The sequence below is a fragment of the Bufo bufo genome, chromosome 2 (assembly GCF_905171765.1).
Source record: "Bufo bufo chromosome 2, aBufBuf1.1, whole genome shotgun sequence".
In the NCBI taxonomy this organism is placed as follows: domain Eukaryota; kingdom Metazoa; phylum Chordata; class Amphibia; order Anura; family Bufonidae; genus Bufo; species Bufo bufo.
Window position 1 is genome coordinate 164,931,841 of NC_053390.1, and position 24,102 is coordinate 164,955,942.

Sequence of the window (24,102 nt, forward strand, 5' to 3'; positions counted from 1 at the left end):
TCTGTACGGGATCCAGCGCTGGAGAGCTCCTCTGCGTCTGTACGGGATCCAGCGCTGGAGAGCTCCTCTGCGTCTGCACGGGATCCAGCGCTGGAGAGCTCCTCTGCGTCTGTACGGGATCCAGCGCTGGAGAGCTCCTCTGCGTCTGTACGGGATCCAGCGCTGGAGAGCTCCTCTGCGTCTGTACGGGATCCAGCGCTGGAGAGCTCCTCTGCGTCTGTACGGGATCCAGCTCTGGAGCGCTCCTCTGCGTCTGTACGGGATCCAGCGCTGGAGCGCTCCTCTGCGTCTGTACGGGATCCAGCGCTGGAGAGCTCCTCTGCGTCTGCACGGGATCCAGCGCTGGAGCGCTCCTCTGCGTCTGCACGGGATCCAGCGCTGGAGCGCTCCTCTGCGGCTGTCCGGGATCCAGCGCTGGAGAGCTCCTCTGCGTCTGCACGGGATCCAGCGCTGGAGCGCTCCTCTGCGTCTGCACGGGATCCAGCGCTGGAGCGCTCCTCTGCGTCTGTACGGGATCCAGCGCTGGAGCGCTCCTCTGCGTCTGTACTGGACCCAGTGCTGGAACGCTCCTCTGCGTCTGTACTGGACTCGCCCACATGTGACCTCACTCTTGCAATTATGATCTCCTTGTCTGATCTTAACGGTTTCCACACAATACTCTTTGCTGACCCCATATGCCCCGAGACTAGGTACTGCACCCCAGGTTACCCCATCTAGCTAGACTGCTCCCCCAAGTACAACTGACTGATCAGGTGTCATACAGAACGCACAATTCTCACCATGTGCCCCTTCTCTCACACAGACCTAAGATATGCACACCATTGTCTGCACCCCACATCCACCGACTGGTCCCAAGGTACAGACAGTACACCCCCCCCCCCCCAGCACATGGGTCGCCATCTCTGTCCCCCACCCCTCAAGCACACGGGTCGCCATCACTGCCCCCCCAGCACACGGGTCGCCATCACTACCCCCCCTCCAACACACGGGTCGCCATCACTGCCCCCCCTCCAACACACGGGTCACCATCACTGCCCCCCCCTCCAACACACGGGTCGCCATCACTGCCCCCCCCAGCATACAGGTCGCCATCACTACCACCCTCCCCCCCCAGCACACAGGTCGCCATCACTACCACCCTCCCCCCCAACACACAGGTCGACATCACTGTCCCCCCCAGCACACAGGTCGCCATCACTACCACCCTCCCCCCCAGCACACAGGTCGCCATCACTGCCCCCCCAGCACACAGGTCGCCATCACTGCCCCCCTCAGCACACAGGTCGCCATCACTACCACCCTCCCCCTCAGCACACAGGTCGCCATCGCTGCCCCGAAGTGCTCCACCTGCCCCCTCCTATATGAGCTCCATATGCTGCTCCCCATGAAGCTCTGTGTACTCCAGCACATCCTCCCTCACACTGCTGCCTGCAGGCACACACAGTCCCTCCTCCCTCCACAAGCTGCTGCCGTCGGGGTTTGTCAGCACTTCCCACATTTCGTCATGTGACCATGAAGGAGCATGTGACCAGTGACGTCACATACCTCCTTCTAACAACTCCATTCTAGCATCTACCATAAGATGGCGGCGCTGCCTTCTCGGTTGGAGGAGTAAATATAAAGGGTGAGTGCAAGTAGACGGGCGGCTAATGTGGGTGCCTGGTGCTGAGCGGCGGCGTGTGCCACTATTATAGAGGAGGCACTGACATGTGGCAGTAATGCCCAGTAAGGGGCACACAGAAGGGGTTGGTTTAGATAAAAGGCTGAAAATGGAGAGGAAGTGGCAGAGTTTACTGCGGTGCTGGTTTGTCATGGAGCACAGGGGGCAGCAGCTGGGGGTGACTAAGTGTGGGTAATGCTGTGTAGACTGAGGTGCTGCTAGTGTGCCCCCAGGACAAGGGGCAGAGGACTGTCCTGCTGGGAGGACACAGCCTGACAGTGTACCAAGAGCTGTGATGGACAGGGCTAATATGGTGGCTGATGCCAGTGGGCACAACTTACCAGTAAGGTTGTTGTGTAGACAAGGTCTCCATTGCTGTTCCTTGTGTCCGAAAAGCCTAATTGTGGATGCCCAGCGTAGAGTATGGACAAGGCTGGCATATGGTTGAGTGGAGCACTGCCTGAGGCGGCTGGTGACTGTATTCCAGGGTCCCCGGCGGTTTATGTGGAAGAATGTCAGAATATACACAACAGTCCTGCCAGCTGTTGGGAGGCTACAACTCCTAACATGTTCCATTGACTTCTGCGGCCAAGCAAGTGTGCATGCTGGGAGTTGTAGTTTCACAACAGCTGGAGGTCGCTGACCCCTGATATAGACAGGTAGCTGAACAGCACTTGTAGTCGCTGACCTCAGATACTGTGGGTGAGGGGCAACGTCTGTATGCTCATTTATCTCCAGAGGGCATTTATTTTTTAAATCAAATCATTTTTTATTATTTATTAGCTCAATTTTGTGCATATATGAAATTAGTACAAATCCACACGTATAAACCCAGTCAAAGACTGAACATGTACAATTGTATAACCCCCACCCTGAACCGTCCCATGCCAAATTGACTTTATTACCCTCTTCTGTTTCGGTTTGTGATGTTATAGTCCTCAATCCTGGTGTGTCTCACATTCCAACAGACCTATAGTATTTCCATGTTTATATTACCTGGCAATATCACCCTATTGACATGGTCAGCAGGCGTCTAGAGGGCAATCCTGGCGTCGCCAGCCATGGTCCCCAGATAGACTCAAACCTTTTAATAGTACCTCTTTTATAATACCCTCCCCTCTCTAAACCCGTTATCTCATTCATACGTGCAATGAATTCCTCTTTGGTTGGTACATTAGTGCTTATCCAATATTCCTAGCCTGATATAGTGATCTACTTATACCAATACTAGTACCCTCTGTGGAATAGTCTTGTCATAAGCCCAGTACACATGTTAACGGTTCAGCTGGAAGTCTGATTTTATAGACCTCAAAAATACTGCTCACCAGAAAGGGCCCAAGGCAGCACATTCCCAAAACATATGGATTATATGTGCTTCTGGTATATCACACTTAGGGAATTAGATGTGTTGCGTATACCCATTGGGGGGATTCGCTCTGGTAGGCAGGGTAAGCGGACGCAGTACGGAGCCAAAAACAAGGTTGTAAAGCAAAGTTCAGGGTTTTATTCACACAATAGGAAAAACAAGCCAAAAGTAACAGTGTTCAGTTTTGTTGCCTGTTCACACCACACAAAGTCCACAGTGCAAAAAACCCTACACCTGGTCAGCAGTTTTCCACCCGCAGTCCACAGCAGGCTTTAGAGGCCTGTTTCCCCAGCATGCGGCTCTCAAGACACAGCTTCTCTGTCATGGAAGATAATCCACCCCAGCTGAACGTGCTGGCTAGGTTTTTATATCCCAGCCCAAAACCCAGCCGGGAACAGCCACCCACCCTGCTCTATGGCTGCTCCCAATAAGAACCGGCCCAGATCGGCTTTACAGCCATACTAACAGCTGAAGTGTCAGACTGGCAACGGCAAAACTGACACTTCAGGGGAAACCTCGGTGACACGCATCTTCCGTCAATGACGGCCCCTTGTTCCTTCTTACACCATCTTATTGAGGAACGCTGGTGTCCTGTATACCCTATGTATTAGATACAACTGTGAGATTCTGTGCGTCTCACACAGTGATAGCACGGGGCCCTTAGGGTATTTGTACACTTGCAGCAGAGGATTCCAGCAGGCAGATCAGTCACCGGAACTGCCTGCCCGGATCCGTCAAAACGCATGCAAACTGATGGCATTTGTCAGACAGGTCAGAATCCTGATCCGGCATGTCAATGCATTTGTCATACAGATCAGTCTATCCGGTGTCATCCAGAAAAACTGACCCGGCATTTATTTTTTTCACATTTTTGGCGGTCTGAGCATGCGCAGACTGCAATGCCGGATCCGTTTTGCCGGAACACTCTGGGCCGGATCCGGCATTAATGCATGTCAATGGGAAAAAATGCCAGAGACGGCATTCCGGCAAGTGTTCCGGAATTTTGGACAGAGCTAAAACCGCAGCACGCTGCGGTATTATCTCCGTCCTGAAAAGTCAAAGAGACTGAACTGAAGACATCCTGATGCATCCTGAACGGATTGCTCTCCATTCAGAATGCATGGGGATAAAACTGATCAGTTATTTTCCGGTATTGAGCCCCTAGGACGGAACTCAATGCCGGAAAAGAATAACGCAAGTGTGAAAGTACCCTTAGATAGCACCTCCGACCAATGTGCGTCTGTAATGGGACCTACCTCTCGAGACCACTTCTCCCTCACCTTCAGTGGAAAGCCTTCCTGATGGGCTACATGCACATGACCGTTGTGTTTTGCAGTCCGCAAATCGCGGATTTGCAGAACGTTGCACAATTTGCAGAACGGCACGGACAGCCTTTATTATAACTGCCTATTCTTGTCCGCAAAGCACAGACAATAATAGGACAGGTTATATTTTTTTTGTGCTGTCCGCATCTTTTGCGGCCCCATTGAAGTGAATGGGTCCGCATCCGAGCCGCCAAAACAATGGCCGTGTGCATGATACCATAGAAAGAAAGCAATAGCTTATAAAAGACAGATATTGCTCCCTTAGTCTCTCCTCCCTTTTGGATATGCTTGTACAGTAAGATCGGTTACTCTTCCTTGCACTGCCAATGCTTGACGTAACTGTACATTCTGGTAAAACTGATTATTTGTGAGGCCAAACTCCTCCGTCAGTTGTTCAAAGCTTTTGAGTATCCCATTAAAGGGCTTCTGTCACCCAATTAAACCGTTTTTGTTTTTTTCTTTACTAATAATCCCTATACTGCGATCTCAGCATACATAAGCTAATTAATGATTTTCGTTCAGTAGAATTTGCTAAAAATCGATTTTTATAATATGTAAATTACCTTGCTACCAGCAAGTAGGGCGGCTACTTGCTGGTAGCAGCCGCATCCTCCGATCGTAATGACGCCCCCTCCGCTTGTTGATTGACAGGGCCAGCGGACGGAATCGTTCTCTGCTGGCCCTGCCTGTTTTCATTCAATATCTGGCGCCTGCGCCGCGGCCGTACCTATCTTCAATCTGCACAGGCGCACTGAGAGGCGGCCACTCACTCGGCCGCTCCATCCTCAATGCGCCTGCGCCGATGACGTCACATCTACACCCGGCGCAGGCGCATTGAGGATGGAGCGGCCGAGTGAGTGGCCGCCTCTCAGTGCGCCTGCGCAGATTGAAGATAGGTACGGCCGCGGCGCAGGCGCCAGATATTAAATGAAATGAGGCAGAGAACGATTCCGTCCGCTGGCCCTGTCAATAAACAAGCGGAGGGGGCGTCATTACGATCGGAGGATGCGGCTGCTACCAGCAAGTAGCCGCCCTACTTGCTGGTAGCAAGGTCATTTACATATTATAAAAATCGATTTTTAGCAAATTCTACTGAACGAAAATCATTAATTAGCTTATGTATGCTGAGATCGCAGTGTAGGGATTATTAGTAAAGAAAAAAACTAAAACGGTTTAATGGGGTGACAGAAGCCCTTTAAGGCTCCAGTCACACATCCGCAATTCCATTCCGCGTTTTGCGGAACGGAATTGCGGACCCATACATTTCTATGGGTACGTGCGGCCCCGATCGGATTTGCGGACCCGCACTTCCGGGTCCGCAATTGCAATCCTGAAAAAAATAGAACATGTCCTATTCTTGTCCGCAATAGCGGACAAGAATAGGCATATTCTCGTAGTGCCGGCAATGTGCGGTCCGCAAAATATGGAACGCACATTGCCGCTGTCTGTGTTTTGTGGATCCGCAAAACACACACTGATGTGTGAATGGACCCTAATAGAGAGTTGTGACAACCAGTATATGCCCTTACTTTCCCAGTTACCAAAACCTTCTAATTTTTTTGAGTTCTAATAAAGTATGATTGCTCCAGAGAGGTGTAAGGTCACAGCATCCCCAGATTTTTGTGATGTCTCTGAGTTTCTGCCATACTTTACAAAATAAATTTGCGCTTGCGATATTGTCTGGGGGACGAATAACCGAGCCAAGCTCCAGTATGTATCCTGGTGATATTAGTGCACCCACCGGACCCAGGCTGCCTTGAGTACATCTTTGATGGTAGGTTCAGCAGCTTCCTGTGTAGGCTCTGCATTGCTTTCTCCAGCTCCAGCCGCCATATTCAGTGCCGCCTCTCCATCAGCCCCATGGCTCACTATTATTTACGCTGTATTGGCACTAAGCGGTGAGTACACCCAGCTCTCTCCGACCCCCTCCTGTGACTCATCGGGGGTGCTTGTGGGCGCAAGTCTTGCAAATTTTTCTAATCGCGCAGCTATCTCTGTTGGCTTTATTCCGCGCCATCTTGCTTTGACCGCTTCCCTCTCCTTCTTACTTTGATGCTTCATAATGGGATGCCTGGCTTGGCCAAACTCCAGTGTGTCTACTGAATGGATGTAGGAGGATTACAGGATTCTCGTCCGGGAGAGCTAGCTTCAGCGTCTCCTTACATGCCGTGCCAGGCCACACCCAGCGCTCATGGTGGTTTGTGGTCAGTGTTTCATGTATAGATGGGCTTGCTGTCACGGGTAGTGGGGAAGGGGAAAACACCAGATACACACAAAAGTAGTAGACAACAGTCTAGGCCTCAAAAGCTAAGGAAGAGTGATGGTGACCTCCTAGTAATCCCTAGGCCTTTCCCTAACTCCTGCCAGTATGAGCAGATCCTGATGGTGGAAATGCTCATACGCCGGATACCTAGGCCCTGCTGATACTGACTATCCCTAGGATAGGTAGCAGGAGACGAGACAGATGGTTCTTTCTCAGATTAAGGAACCCGCGTCCCCCTGAGGCCTAGAACAAAACACAACAAACAGAAAAGGCAACAAGCACTTATCTTTGGGATGTTTGGAGAAGCAGGAGATCCAAAACGCCCGTGGGCAGTGTGGCACCATAATATGGCAGCACAGAAAACGTGAAGGTACCACTTGGAACCAAAACAGAGTTCGGGTAAAAGGTTTAACAGTAAAAATTTATTTCGGAAGTTATTACCCTAAATCCCGCGAGACTTCACAAAGTAATAACTTCGGCTCATAGGAGCCAATACATTCTAATACTGTACGGAGCACTCGCCCCGTACATATAAAACTTCGTTAGAATGCGAATCCCTATACGCAAGGAAAAGCTCTCAGCATATAGTATAAAATACACTGCCTGTCGAAAAAAAATAGTCACCACCTGGATTTAACTAAGCAAATAGTTATGAGCCTCCTATTGGATAATTACTGCATGGGCGATTATCTTTCAGCTGGCAACAAGTTATTTAACCCCAACTGGTGCAATGAGTTGCTTCTCATTTCTTAACCACTTCCCATCTGGGCCATTTGCCCCCTTCCTGACCAGGCCAAATTTTGCAAAACTGACATATCTCACTTTATGTGGTAATAACTTTGGAACGCCTTTATTTATCCAAGTCATTCAGAGATTGTTTTCTCGTGACACATTGTACTTCATGATAGTCATAAATTTGAGTCAAAATATTTCACCTTTATTTATGAAAAAATCCCAAATTTACCCAAAAATTTTAAAAATTCGCAATTTTCTAAATTTCAATTTCTCTGCTTTTAAAACAGAAAGTGATACCTCATAAAATATTTATTATTTAACATTCCCCAAATGTCTACTTTATGTTGGCATCATTTTGGAAATGTCATTTTATTTTTTTTAGGACGTTAGAAGGCTTAGAAGTTTAGAAGCAATTCTTCAAATTTTTAAGAAAATTGCCAAAACCCACTTTATAAGGACCAGTTCAGGTCTGAAGTCACTTTGTGGGGCCTACATAGTGGATACCCCCATAAATGACCCTATTGTAGAAACTACACCCCTCAAGGTATTCAAAACCGATTTTACAAACTTTGTTAACCCTTTAGGCGTTCCACAAGAATTAAAGGAAAATGGAGATCAAATTTTTAAATTTCACTTTTTTGGCAGATTTTCCATTTTAATCAATTTTTTTCTTTAACACATCGATGGTTAACAGCCAAACAAAACTCAATATTTATTACCCAGATTCTGCGGTTTACAGAAACACCCCACATGTGGTCATAAACTGCTGTATGGGCACACGGCAGGGCGCAGAAGAAAACGAACTCCACATGGTTTTTAGATGCCATGTCCCATTTGAAGCCCCCTGATGCACCCTTACAGTAGAAACTCCCAAGAAGTGACCCCATTTTGGAAACTAGGGGATAAGGTGCCAGTTTTATTAGTACTATTTTTGGGTACATATGATTTTTTGATCATTCATTATAACACTTTATGGGGCAAGGTGACAAAAAATTGGTTGTTTTAGCACAGTTTCTATTTATTTATTTTTACAGCGTTCACCTGAGGGGTTCAGTCAAGTGACATTTTTATAGAGCAGATTGTTACGGACGTGGCGATACCTAATATGTATACTTTTTCTCATTTATTAAAGTTTTACACAATAATAGCATTTTTGAAACAAAAAAATTATGTTTTAATGTGTCCATGTTCTGAGAGCTATAGTTTTTTTATTTTTTGAGAGATTTTCTTATGTAGGGGCTCATTTTTTGCGGGATGAGGTGACTGTTTTATTGGTACTATTTTGTGGGACATACGCATTTTTGATCACTTGGTGTTGCACCTTTTGTGATGCAAGGTGACAAAAATTGCTTGTTTTGACAGTTTTTTTTTTTTTTTTACGGTGTTCACCCGAGGGGTTAGGTCATGTGATATTTTTATAGAGCTGGTTTTTACGGACGCGGCAATACCAAATATGTCTATTTTATTTTATTTTTTCTATTTTTAATTTTTTTTTTTTTTATTCCTAACTTGGGAACTTTTTTTTTTTTTTACATGTGAAACTTTATTTTATTTTATTTTTTCAACCCTTTATTTTTTTTACACTTTTCGTCCCCCATAAGGTCATACAAGACCTCTGCGGGACATTTGCTTCACTTTTTCTTTTTTTTTTCACAGTTGATTTCTCCTGTAACTGGGGCTGACATAGTAGCCCCAGTTACAGGACAAATGCACCCCTATAGAGGCTGTACAGCCTCAGAGCAGGGCTGATCGAGGTCTCTGAGAGACCTCACACAGCTCCTGCACACTCCGGTCACGGCGGTCACATGACCGCCGGGCCGGAACAGGAAGCGCACAGCGCTTCCTGCTCTGCAGACACAGCGCCCGGTGAGCGCTGTCTGCAGCGATCGTGAAGGCAGGGACACCTGGGAACTGTCCCTGCCTTGTCTTAGGGTTGCCCTGCTGTCACTGACAGCGGGCAACCCGATCAGCAGCTGCACGATTAGCGTGCAGCTGCTATTTCTGACAGGACGTTTTAAAACGTGCTGTCAGAAATAGACGTCCACCCATAGGACGTTTATAGTCTATGGGCGGACGTGAGGCGGTTAAGCAACCATATCGAAAGACATCTCGTGGTCGTGGAAAAGATGTTAGTCTGTTTGAGAAGGGTCAAATCATTGGCATGCATCAAGCAGAGAAAACAACTAAGGAGACTGCTGAAACTACTAAAATTGGGTTAAGAACTGTCCAATGCATTATTGAAAACTGGAAGGATAGTGGGGACCCATCGTATTCGAGGAAGAAATGTGGCGGGAAAAAAAGCCTGAATGATTGTGATCGGCGATCACTTAAACGTTTGGTGAAATCAAATCGAAGAAAAACAGTAAAACTCAGTGCTATGTTTTAGGGATCGACCGATATTGATTTTTTAGGGCCGATACCAATAATTTGTGAACTTTCAGGCCGATAGCCAATAATTTATACCGATATTCTGGGAATTTTCATTTTTGAGAAAAAAAAATTTCCTACACAAATCTGCTGAAAATTAATGTTTATTGTTAACGTGTATTTTTTATAAATCTTTTTCATTTATACTTAATATTTTTGTGTTTTTTTACGAACTTTTAGCCCCCTTAGGGACTAGAACCCTTGTCCTGTTCACCCTGATAGATCTCTATCAGGGTGAATAGGATCTCACACTGATAGATCTCTATCAGGGTGAATAGGATCTCACACTGTCCCTGCTGCTCTGTGCTTTGTGCACACAGCAGCATGGAGCTGAACATGGCAGCCAGGGCTTCAATAGCGTCCTGGCTGCCATGGTAACCGATCAGAGCCCCAGGATTACACTGGGTGGGGGGGCGCACTGCACCACCAATGTTTTTACTATTGGGATGGGGGGCGCACTGCGCCACCAATGATTAATACTGGGGGGCTTGGGGGGGGGGGGCACACTGCGCCACCAATGAAGATAAGTCTCTCAATCATTCATATACAGGAGGCGGGAGCTGGCTGCAGAATCACATAGCCGGCTCCCGACCTCTATGAGTAGTAGCTGCGATCCGCGGCACCTGAGGGGTTAACTACCGCGGACCGCAGCTACCGCTCATAGAGGTCGGGAGCCGGCTATGTGATTCTGCAGCCAGCTCCCGCCTCCTGTATATGAATTAATGAAAGACTTATCTTCATTGGTGGCGCAGCGGCCACAGCCCCTCCCCTCCTCTTGTCTTCTCTCCTCTCATTGGTCGCGGCAGCAGCAGCACAGGGGGAGGAGACACTGCTTCCTTCTCCCCTGTGCTGCGGAGGGAACACGGAGAGCGCTGAGAGCAGCGCGTTCTGTGTTCCCAATACGTTATCGGTATATCGGCAAAATAGATGCCGATACCGATAACAGTCAAAATACTGAATATCGGCCGATAATATCGGTAAAACCGATAATCGGTCGATCCCTACTATGTTTAATAGTGAAAGTAAGAGCATTTCTACAAGCACAATGTGAAGGGAACTCAAGGGATTGGGACTGAACAGCTGTGTAGCCGTAAGAAAACCACTAATCAGTGAGGCAAACCAGAAAAAAAGGCTTCAATTTGCTAGGGAGCATAAAGATTGGACTCTGGAGCAATGGAAGAAGGTCATGTGGTCTGATGAGTCCAGATTTACCTTGTTGTTTTTTTGGAAGGGCAGTGTATGTGTATAATGCCTCATTCACATGTCAGTATTTTGGTCAGGGATTTCCATCAGTGATTGCGAGCCAAAACCAGGTACGGGTCTAAACACAGAACAGGTACAGATCTCTCCATTATACCTTATTCTGTGGAGACTCCGATCCTGGTTTTGGCTCACAATCACTGACGTGTGAATGAGGCTTAAGGCTCCATTAACCTGGCAGAAGCCATATGAATGTTCTGTTGGGCACCATTGTGCTGATACAGTATATGGCCTCATACACAGCCATATTTCACATCCTTGTCTGAATCGCATTTTTTGTTTGTAGATTGAACGTGGACCCATTCATTTCTATGGGTCTGCAAAAAAGAAAAAGGACAGCGCATGGATGTAATCTGCGTGCTGTCCATCTCCGCAATATACAGAACATGTCCTATTGTCTGTTTTGCAGACAAGAGTAGTCATTTCTAGTGATGGGAGTGAGAAACACGTGGATTGCACATGGAAGGTGTTTGTATTTTACAGATCTGTGGTTTGTGGCAGCAATACGGACACCGCTGTGTGCATGAGACCTGTATAGGGCAGTGCACATGTAGTGGTCCAAAATCCATATTGCCCTAAATACGTGCTGTTGTGAGGTCAAGCAGGAGTGTGAACAGCTATATATTTTAATTTCTTATAATATTTCCATGTAACAATACTTATGTTTATTGAAATTAGGTTCTGCTTGTTCTATAAAGAATGTAAACCTTTTCTGGAGCCCGCAGCAGTTTATACGGGCGTTCCTCATTGAGTTTCCATGGATATCTGCTCCACTGGTGCTTGGCTAAAATAAGGCAGCAGCCGGGTGGTTGATGTAGATCAGTGTGGAATTCTAAACGCTCATTCACACCGCGCGCTTGTGTATTCTGTCCACATTAACACACAAATAAGAGAAGGGCGAAGCCCATTGTGATGCAAATTCACCTTGTGTAGTCTGCTCCTGTAGTTGTGTTAGGCCATACACATTAGGTCCTGTCAGCCTCCAAGTGATTAATGTCAGGAGAGATAGGGATCAGGCATGCTGGATTTCAGCAGCCCGATTCGGAGTAGATAAGAGACGCCTAGCAGCGCCCCCCTCCCTGTTCATTACATAATCAGATATCTCTGGCAACAGCTTATCTCCCATGAGAACAGTGGATTGGCGTGTTAGGGTATGGCCACTCAGCATGATCATGTGGCGCTTGTGTCGCCGTCATTTTCTGTTAGGTCGTCATTATCAGATCAGTGGGGGCCCGACTCCCGGAACCCCCGCCAATCAGCTGTTAGAAAAGGCTGGCTGCTCCATGAGCGCTATGGCTCTTCCTAGTCCGTGTGACGTCGGCATATATCAGCCACGTGGCCTGGTTGCAGTGAATGTGGCTGAGCTGCAATACCAACCACTGCCACTATACAATGTATGGCACTGTCTTTGGAAAGCTGTCGGGAGCACTCACCAGACCTCTGAGCGCAGGGGCTCCCTGAAACAGCTTATCAGCGAGGGTGCTGGGACTCTGACCCCTGCCGATGGGATGATGACGACGTATCCTGAGGATAGGTCATCTTTACCTAGATAACCTCTTTAAGCTAATGAAGACTGCTCAGTTTAGTTGGACTGTGGTGTTAATGGCTGCACAGTAGGGGTGCACGATATATCGCAAAAATAATCGAATCGCGATAATCGGCAAATGAGATATGGCGATTCGGCCGACCCGAAAATGCTGCGATTATATATGAAGGGGCCCCTATTGATAAAATGTCCTCTGTCCTATTGATAAAATGGCCAGCCTCTGTACTTACTTTCACGATGAATGCACTGCAGCGAGCGAGGCGGCCGGCCGGCGCGTGACTGACGTCACTTAGTCACGCTCCTGCTTCGGAGGAGCGTGACAGTGACGTCAGTCACGCGCCGGCCGGCTCGCTCGCTGCCGCTCTCTGCAGTGCATTCATAGTGAAAGTACAGAGGCTGGCCATTTTTTAAATAGGAGAGTTATGTGCGCAGTTTAGGACACATGAGGGGACACATAGGGCCATGAGGGGGACCAGCATAAGATGCTATATGTGTGTCTTATGCTGGCCCCCCCTCGTGGCCCCATGTGTCATAGCGCAGATCCCCCATATAACAGTGCCCTCCGCAGATTCCCCACATAACAGCGCCATCCACATAAGGGAAAATCCAAGCAAATAGACCTCTAGCACAATTCCCTTAAAATATCGCATATCGTTATCGCAATTTTTAGGGCCCCAATCGCACAAAATTCCCATATCGTGCAGCCCTACTGCAGAGTATTGAAGTTGCTGCGGGGCCATTAACAATACAGACCAACTAGACAGTACAGTCTTCATTAGAGCCCGCTGCGGCCCATAAAGCCACATGACTGCAGCGTTTATGAAGTCGACATGCGACAACGATGGTGGCATGCAGCAACGTTGCACTCTTCATGTTGCATGGCACGTGTCACCCGTGCCCTACTTCTCGCTGACATACGAGCAGCAGAATAGGGTCCGATGGACGGGAATAACAGGACTGCAGGATCTGGAGCAATGGTTCTGGTTGTAAAAGCTTGAGAAATGAACGTTTGGCAGTAAACGCACTTGTATGTTCTGCAATTGTGAAGGTCAATGTTAAAGGGGCTTTCTAGGGTATAGCCCTAGGCTGCATGCACACAACCATGTGCCAGTATGCTACGGTTTTCTGAAAAGCCTGATCAGTCAAAAAGACTGAACTGAAGACATCCTGAACAGATTACTCTCCATTCAGAATGCATGGGGATAAAACTGATCCATTATTTTCCGGATTTGAGCCCCTAGGACGGAACAATGCACCGGAAAAGAAAAACGTTAGTGTGAAAGTAGCCTAAGCGATAACTTAATTTAAAGGGGTATTCCCATCTTAGGCAATGGGGGCATATCGCTAGGATATGCCCCCATTGTCTGATAGGTGCGGGTCCCACCTCTGGGACCCGCACCTACAAGGAGAACAGAGCGGAGAAAGTTGAGGAGGGCGCACCCGCCCTCCTTTCATTTCTATGGAGCCGCCGAAATGAATGGGAGGCGGGAGCTGCGCCTGGTGGTGGACGGACCCCGGGAAACCCGAGGGCCTCCAGCCACAACTCTCCCCGGCTCTGTTCTCCTTGTAGGTGCAGGTCCCAGAGGTGAGACCCGCACCTATCAGACAATGGGGGAATATCCTAGCGATATGTCCCCATTGTCTAAGATGGAAATACCCCTTTTTTTTTAAATCAGATCATTTTTTATTGAACATTTTACAGTGTAAATACACATTTTAACACATTACGTACAAGGATGACAGAGACATATTGTCCATAAGGCCAATAACAAAAAGGATACCAAACTATGTGTAATAATCAAGTTTCAATCCAACCCTCCCATCCCACCCTAACCTGCAAAATACAAAGGCACATTGTTAAACATTTCTATTCATACGTCGAAACGACAGCCATGGATCCCATAATCTTTCAAATTTCGCTGGGCATCCACGCTTCTGGTACACCATCCGCTCATAACTCAACATCGTGTCAACCGCACTTAGGAATTCGCCTAGGGTTGGCGGCGCTGTCTGTATCCAATGTAAGGCGATTCATTTTCTAGCAACATATAACATTCTACCTATAGCTATTTTATGTACCTGACCTGTGGCCAATTCAGAGACATATCCTAACACACACACTTTAGGGTCAGAGGGTATTCGTACCTTGTAAACGTCCTGTATTATCTGAGATACCAACTCCCAGTATCTCCCTAACCTCTCGCAAGTCCACATCATATGCAACAAATCTGCAGAAACCACAGAGCACCTTGGACATTCATCCGTGGGTCTAAACCCTATACGAAATAAAAAAAAAAAACTGTGTTTTGTAGACTCTGTGGACAATAAACAGCTGCGAGAGTTTACACCCTTCACTCAAGGAAGAGAGGGGTATCGCCTCCAGTATGTCAGACCATTGGTCATCAGTTAATTCGCCAATATCTTTCTCCCATTTACTTTTAGCCGCAAGCGGATGTGACATTAGAAACTTATCGAGCAACAGCTTGTATATACAGGAAATCATACCTCTCCTCGCCCCCCTGGAAAGAATCTGGTGCAATGCAGCATCTCTCCCTGCCACCACAGTCGTACCTTTAAATGTGGAGTTGTATGCGTGTCTCACCTGAAGGTACTTATAAAAGTGAGTTCTAGGCAATTCATACTTCTCCTGAAATCTGGTAAATGACATGAACTTCTTTTTTTCCAAAAGGTGGCCCAACCTCAGAATACCCTTTCTTTTCCATGCCCCAAAATCAGACAGGGAGAGGAATTCCGGCAGCACGGGATTGTCCCACAGTGGAGTGTATTCCGTATTACCGATAACCCCTCTCAGGAGCTTGACCCTATTCCACACGGACTGCATCAAGTGTCCCAAATCACCCATCGGACCACTCTTTCCGGCCCCCTTAGTCTCAAGGATCAGCAGTAGGTCATTAGAGGGCAAGCAATGTTTAAACAACTGACACGACATCTCACTCGATTCCATTTCCATCCACCCCTTAAAATGTTGGCATTGTGCGGCCAGGAAGTACACCCAGGGGTTTGGCACTGCAAGGCCCCCTTCTGTTTTAGGATATTGCAACGTTTCCAGCTTAATTCTCGGTTGCCCCTTCCGCCATATGAGCTCCCTGAAAGTAGCATTGATTGGAACAAATTTGGACTTTGACAGCCAGACCGGGGAGTTATGTAGAATATAGAGTAGCTGAGGCATCAACACCATTTTAATGAGATTAGCTCTTCCCGCCACCGACAGGTATAACTTACACCATGCCTTAGCTTTGTTACGAAATTTAATGACCAGCGGGTCAAAGTTAAGGCTCCCAAAGTCTCGGATTCTAGGGGATATATGGATACCCAAATACTTAAAGGTCGCTACACATGGAATACTTCTGTCTCGCACTGTCTGTGATTGCACTTGCCCATCAAGCAGCATAATCGCCGACTTACTCCAGTTAATAGTCAGACCCGACAGGTCCCTGAAGCAATCAATGATTTTCATAGCCGCTTCCAAAGATGGACCTGTGTCCCCCAGAAAAAGCAAAGTGTCATCTGCATACATCGCCACTTTATTATTAACTGTACCATATTGGAACCCCCGAATGGAAATACCCCTTTAAGCTTTTTTGTGTTTCTGTATTAATGAATTTGAGATGTTAGAAAACATCTTATATTTTATGTATAGCATATAGGAGCCATCAGAGCAGCTAGCCTCTCCAAACATGAGCTCAGAGGAGAAGCAATCTCAGGCTACTTTTAGATTAGTGTTTTTTGCGGATCCGTTATGGATCTGCAAAAACGCTTTCGTTACAATAATACAACCGCCTGCATCAGTCATGAGCGGATCCGATTGTATTATGTCTTATATAGCCATGACTGATCAGTCTTGAACACCATTGAAAGTCAATGGGGGACAGATCCGTTTTCTATTGTGTCAGTGAAAAACGGATCCATCCCCATTGACTTGCATTGTGTGTCAGGATCAGTTTGCCTCCGCATTGTCAGGCGGACACCAAAACGCTGCAAGCAGTGTTTTTGGTGTCCGCCTCCTAAGCGGAATGGAGACGGAACAAAGGCAAACTGATGCATTCTGAGCGGATCCTTATCCATTCAGAATGCATTAGTGCAAAACTAATCTGTTTTGGACCGCTTGTTACTTACGGTTAAGGAGCCCAGCCATGCCCCCTGTGAAGGAGCCCAGCACCGCCTGCATCCAGGAATCTCCTCCTTGCTCACAAAGTTACAGTGCCGTATCTCGCGATGCGCGAGCTAGCGCATGCACAGTGCCTGCAAAGTGTTAGTTCCCTTTGCTAGCATTAGTGAGCTAGCTCGCGCATCGTGAGATACGGCACTGTGTAACTTTGTGAGCAAGGAGGAGATTCCTGGATGCAGGCGGTGCTGGGCTCCTTCACAGGGGGCATGGCTGGGCTCCTTAACCGTAAGTAACCACGCCTTGGGCACCTTACTTGGCTAATTTACATATCTATAAAATCATTTTTTAAACTAAATAAAACCACACAGAGCTATGGGACAGGTATATTGCGGACATGCTAGCAGAGATCTATCCGTGCATGTCCGCATCTCTATAGGGTAAAAGATTCTATCAGCCATCCGGGGGTGGGAGGTGGATGCAGCATATTGGGGGGGCATAACCCTAACCCTTGTGAGGGTAAGGAGATTTCACAATCCGTGCATGCGCAGTGTGAGGGTAAGGAGAAAAGACAGTCAGATCTCCTTACCCCCTGAGGGTGCACGTAATTTTACCTTACCCGTGCCGTGGTTGTGCGCTTGCACTGAGGCGCACACCCACGGAAGTCACGAGGGGTAAGGTATTTTCACGAGTAAGGATTTTTGTTAGAACACAGGCGCTGCTGCTCTGCTCCCCCCCCCCCCCTCCCCGATGCTCTAAGTCGTGCATAATGCTACGTCGTGCGTACATTGACGGAGCCTCAGCCTGCCCTGGAGGACCTCACCCGTACCACGCTAAGCCCACCTGCTGTCGGTAGGCCAGTTGCCCGCTGTATAATGTGCCCTGCTCAGGGATCATGCTGCCACTGTTACTGCCGCATTGCCACAGTGTCCCAGGCCTTTGCACATTGCTATACACATGGGGGTATGTGCAAAGCATTGCACCCTAGTGTCTGTAGTACAGACACTATGATGCAATGCTCTTACCAGTCTGCACATACCCCCATGTGTATAATACGAGTGTACATACTAGGGTATACAGAATAGTTTTATTAAAGTGTAAATAAGCCCCTCCCTCAATAAAAATTAGTCCCCCTTTTCCTATTGTATTTTTATATAATGTAATTTTTATAATTATGTAACTCCTAAAATTGTTTTAATATGGCCTTTGCACATAATTTTTCAAGTAAAATCATATAAACCCTTTTTTGTCATTTGTGTTTTTCCCGATAAAATAAATCGTTAGCTGCAGCCCTAGATGCTATGTAACCCTTACAGTTCTGGAATGTATTTCCAATACATTCCAGAACTGTAAGTGTAGCATAGCATCATAAATCAATATAATGCTATGTGAATCCGGTCACTGCTGGGAGGTCAGGCCGGGAGCTACGTTGCAGACTCGCTGCGGGAGAAACGCTCGTCTGCAAGGGGCCTTAGGGCTGTTTCACACGAGCGGATGCCGTGCGTGACATCCGCTCCGTGAATGACAGCCAAGACCCGATGCAGACTGCAGAAGCACGGAGCATTAACATGACTGATAATGCTCCGTGCCTCTCTGTGATATCTTTACTACGAAATCACAGTGACAACTTTATCTCACTGTGATTTCGTAGTAAAGAGATCACAGAGAGGCACGGAGCATTTTCAGTCATGTTACTGCTCCGTGCTTCTGCAGTCTGCATCGGGTCTTGGCTGTCATTCCCGGAGCGGATGTCACGCACGGCATCCGCTCGTGTGAAACAGCCCTTACTCTGACAAAGCAGGAGATTGTGATATCTAACACAATTACAGGTAAAGCCATGCTTCTCAGTCCTCACACACTTGGATCTTTTGCTTACTGCAGGTAATCTTGCTAAACCTTATGGCCCCTTTCACACGGGCCAGTTTTCTGCGCGGGTGCAATGCGTGACCCATTCATTTCAACGGGGCTGTGTACATAAGCGATATTTTTCACGCATCACTTGTGCGTTGCATGAAAATCGCAGCATGTTCTATATTCTGTGTTTTTCACGCAACGCAGGCCCCATAGAAGTGATGGGGCTGCGTGAAAATCGTATTGACTCCGCAAGCAAGTGCGGATGCAATGCGATTTTCACGGATGGTTGCTAATGAGATGTGAATAAATAGGACCCCATTAAAGTCCATTTACTTTATTATTTTCCATTATAACATGGTTATAATGGAAAATAATAGCATGCTTTAATACAGAATGCTAAGTAAAATGACCATTGAGAGTTAAAAAAAATTACTAACCTCATCCACTTGATCGCGCAGCCGTTATAGTCTTCTTTGCTTCTTCTTGCAGGACCTGCGCTGACATCATTGCGCTCACCACGTGGGGAGCACGGTGACATCAGCGCAGGTCCTGCTGAATGAAGATGGGAACAGTAACTGGGCCTGGAAACTAGGGAAGAAACAGGTCACCTCCTAGACAACACTAATCTGGTCCCTGACTACCTATCTATATGAATAGACCTTGAAGGTAGGAATCTTCATAAGCAGGATACCTAGGCCCTGATTTCCCTATAATGCCCTGGAATAAGTATAGGACCAGAGACAACCCATTCCTCCCCAGATGGATGAATGGAAGTCTCTGTCTCAGGCCCAGATACAACAACAGGGAATATAACAAATACAAACAAACGCAACACTTAACTTCTGCAGAGATGGAAGACCGGGACCACCAGAGAGGGCTCACAAGAGCTCAGCCAAACCCAAATGACGCTATCAACCACATAGTCAGAAGGGTGGGGTGACACTATAAAGGGTAGAAGTGATGACCACTGAGCAACAGCTGAGAAAAGGGAAGTGGTCATTAACCCTATCAGCACTGAATCAAGAGAAATCAAGGAGGCTGTTAGATTCTTCCACGCTCAGCTAGGGTTGGGCGATATACCGGTATCACGATATACCGCGGTATTAAAAAAACGGCGATATCGCTGTTTCCTAATTACCACTGTATTTTGTGACGTCATTGAAGCGGTCATGTGCGCTGACCGCTTCAAAATCTGCGTCCGCTGCCACCCGCCCCAGCATGATTCTATACCAATTGCTGCCCGCAGCGGCTACCCCGTCTCCTCCATGCAGGCTCCCTTAATGCAGTCTCCGCCCACTGACGTCGGAATCAGATGACAGGCGAGGCTGCGCAGCGCAGGACAGGAGCGCCACCAACACTTCTGCTTACAGCCTGCAATACACCTTCTAGTAGGAGATTATACACAAGATTACTTTAAACCACTCGTTCTGGTACAGAATTAACCCTGTAATGTTTTTGTTGTTACTAGAAGTCAATCGACTAGTTACAGATACCTGAAATGGTGAAAAATGACATATAAAAGTATAACAATTAACGTCTCCTTGTGGCTGCCTGGCTGCCCCCATACAGTATAACGTCTCCTTGTGGCCCCCATACAGTATAACGTCTCCTTGTGGCCCCCATACAGTATAATGTCTCCTTGTGGCTGCCTGGCTATCCCCATACAGTATAACGTCTCCTTGTGGCCCCCATACAGTATAATGTCTCCTTGTGGCTGCCTGGCTGTCCCCATACAGTATAATGTCTCATTGTGGCTGCCTGGCTGTCCCCATACAGTATAACGTCTCCTTGTGGCTGTTCCCATACAGTATAACGTCTCCTTGTGGCTGCCCCCATACAGTATAACGTCTCCTTGTGGCTGCCCCATACAGTATAACGTCTCCTTGTGGCTGCCCCCCATACAGTATAACGTCTCCTTGTGGCTGCCCCCCATACAGTATAACGTCTACTCGTGGCTGCCTGGCTGTCCCCATACAGTATAACGTCTCCTTGTAGCTGCCCCCATACAGTATAACGTCTCCTTGTAGCTGCCCCCATACAGTATAACATCTCCTTGTAGCTGCCCCCATACAGTATAACGTCTCCTTGTGGCTGCCCCCATACAGTATAACGTCTCCTCGTGGCTGCCCCCATACAGTGTAACGTCTCCTTGTGGCTGCCCCCATACAGTATAACGTCTCCTCGTGGCTGCCCCCATACAGTGTAACGTCTCCTTGTGGCTGCCCCCATACAGTATAACGTCTCCTTGTGGCTGCCCCCATACAGTATAACGTCTCCTTGTGGCTGCCCCCATACAGTGTAACGTCTCCTTGTGGCTGCCCCCATACAGTGTAACGTCTCCTTGTGGCTGCCCCCATACAGTATAACGTCTCCTCGTGGCTGCCCCCATACAGTGTAACGTCTCCTTGTGGCTGCCCCCATACAGTATAACATCTCCTTGTGGCTGCCCCCATACAGTGTAACGTCTCCTCGTGGCTGCCCCCATACAGTGTAACGTCTCCTTGTGGCCCCAAGTGTTTTTTTCTTCTAAATGGGCATTTATCGTGATATATATCGTTATCGCGATAAATTTCTTAATATCGTTATCGTGGGAATATTTTTGATATTGTCCAACCCTACGCTCAACCAATCTCCTGGATTTCCTGACATCAGTCACCTGAGGGACTGTGACAACTTGTGTGCGCACTCGCGCGGGTTTCCCGCAACTCATCCGAACCTCTTCCGCGACCCCCGTGTGAAAGGGGCCTATAAGTTCCCTCAGAGCTCAGTCCCATCACTCAGGTCTGCAGGTTCCCATAGACACCTGTGTGCAGTGAGAGACCTGCTGAACTGTCTAGGCCAGGGGTGCACAACCTGCGGCCCGCGGGCCGCATGCGGCCCCCAGAGCCATGGTTTGCGGCCCCCGCCCTGCTGGGCAGAAACTCAGCTGATCCTGCAATCAGCTGTGTTTCTGCACAGAGCGCCGCACAGCAGATAGATCACAGGTTTTGCTCCTGCACTGTAGCAGGAGCGGAAAGGGTCCCCGGCTATTAGTGAGAGCGGGGAAGCCGAGGAGAAGACAGAAGTGCTTTATTAGCGCTTCTGCCTTCTCCTCTATGAGCGCTCTGCAGTGTAAACCCAGCGATCACGTGATCGCTGGGTGTCTCGGGAACAGAGGAGCGCTGCCCTGGTACAAAGCCTCCGCAGCAGGCTGGTTTCCCTGTAACTGGGGCTCCTTTGGATGCTCCAGTTACAGTGGAAATAGTACAAAAAAAAATTCACTTATTGTCTCCCAAAGGTCTTTTAGTGACCTCTTGGGGACAAATTATGTGGTAAAAATATATTTTAAATAAAGTTAAAAAATGATTTTAAAAATTTTGAAAACTAAATAAATTAAAAAATTAAATGAAATAAAAAGGAAAAAGTGCTTAATAAAAGAGAGTGTTCACTGTCCCACCACAGTCTTTTTATGAAAAAGTGCAAAATTTAAAAAAGTGACAGTGTCCCCCAAGGTCTTTTTGTGACCTCTTGGGGGACATATTATGTAGCAGAAATGAAAATAAAAAAATTCATACATAAAAGAAAAGACCCACACCAATCAAAACCGTCACCATTACCGCCCCATTCACGTGAAACGTTTCATATTATATAGCAAAATACACAAAATAGAGAACTAATTATAATAATTTATTTTGGTGTCAGTTTGCATATTTAAAGAATAAGGAGCTATAGTTTGAAAAAATATATACTTTTTAAAAACATTTTGTACAGTTTCCCCCAAATAAAAATTGTTGCAAAAATTATCTTGGTAGTCCAACAAATAAGATAGTTACAACCATTTGAACCACCACGCGCGCTAAATCACAAAAAAGTGTCTGGTCATTAAGGCCTTTTCGGGCCTGGTCATTCAAGCGTTAACCAATAGGCGCCTTCCGCACTAGCAAGGTAATGTGCTTACTGGTTACTGCAGGGCGCCTATAACTGGATTGGCAGGAGATGGTGATAACCAGTGAGCTCCGTCCTCTGCAGTGAAGGAAACCGCTGATTTATAAATAGGAGGCAGGATGGAAGGAAATGTCGCCACTTTTCTGGTAAAAATTATTTTTAACAAGTTCCTGCAGCATGGCCTCTGAAATAGAAGATTCATACTTGCCTGCTCCACGACGCTCCTGTCCTCTGCGCTGCCTCCGCTGCCTCCATCTTCCGGTTCCTGCTCTGTTTACACCTGACAGTGCATGGCCATGGTCACTTGCACGGCTCCAGTCAATGACTGGCTTCCGCAGTGACACGTTGCTTGTGGCCACATCACCGCCTAAGCCAGTCATTGTCTGGAGTGGTGTATGACCATGTCCATGCACTGCCAGGGGTAAACAGCGGAGGCAGTTCGGAGAGACGGGGAGCAGGTAAGTATGACGCTGGGTTCACACCTGAGCGTACCCATTGTCGCCCATTGTCACGCGTTCCCGGAAGTTTATGTACGGGAACACGCGACCATACGCCCCAAAGAAGCTCCTGTACTTCTTGGGGCGTACAGCGTTTTGCAGCGCGTTCGTACGCGCTGTAAAACGCTCAGGTGAGAACCATGCCCATAGGGGATCATTGGTTCTTGCCTGTTGAGCGTTTTACAGCGCGTAGGAACGCGCTGTAAAATGCTCAGGTGTGAACCCAGCCTAACTCTTCGGTTTCAGGGGCTATGCTGCAGCACGATATTTGGGACAATTACTGGGAACAAGTGTTCATAGGAGCGCTCATATCTTATATCTGGCCGGTATAATCGTGCAGCTGATCAGTCGATAAACAAGGAATTGCTCAATTGTCGGCTGATTTGCATATTTTATCAGGATGAAAGATGTCCGATTATCTGCAGCACGACTGTGGCAGCGATCACTCCTCCCCAGTCACTTTGCACTGGCTTGTGTAATAGGCAGATGAGTGCCGATCAACATTTTTTTATTTGCGGCCCCTTGAAATAGAGCGATGTGACAATGCGGCCCCCAGACCAAAAAAGGTTGTGCACCCCTGGTCTAGGCTCTATAGTTCATGACTAAAGTCAAATCTACTGACCAATGTATTTAGAAAATGTCTTCTTATAACTGTCCCTTTATGTTGAAAGCTAAACTATTGAGAAAACCTCTTTCTCTACCCAAAGGATAGGGGATAGCGCTTAAATAAGTGGGGGTCCTACCACTGGGGCCCCCACCGGTCACGAGAATGGGCGCCCTGTACCCCCTGCTGCCACCCCTGAAATGAACGGAGCGGCTAGTCGCACATGCATGTGGCCGCTCCATTCATTTCTATGGGAGTTCTGGAGATGGTGGAGTACAGTGCTCAGCTATCTCCAGAATTCCTATTCAAATAAATGGAGTGGACGCTCACATGTTCTACTCAGCGGTAGGACCCCCACTGATCTAATAGTTACCCCCATCCTGTGGATAAGGGATAACTTAATCTAACCGGAATACCCCTTTAAGCCAAAATCAGGTGTGTATACTAAAAGGAGAGAAAGTAGTAAGGCTATGTTGACATCAGCATTGGGAAATCCAGCAGAGGAACAGCCTGCT

General features: G+C 47.5%; 1 protein-coding gene across 2 annotated transcripts in view; it reads left to right on the forward strand.

Annotated features, from left to right (window-relative positions):
- The first annotated feature begins 1,544 nt into the window (after positions 1-1,544).
- The window catches only part of APC (APC regulator of WNT signaling pathway), a 131,086-nt gene continuing 108,528 nt past the window's right edge, over positions 1,545-24,102 (forward strand). For both annotated transcript variants that reach the window (XM_040421625.1, XM_040421624.1), the window contains exon 1: positions 1,545-1,624. The gene's annotated coding sequence lies outside the window, so the exon portion shown is untranslated. The remainder of the gene's footprint in view (positions 1,625-24,102) is intronic.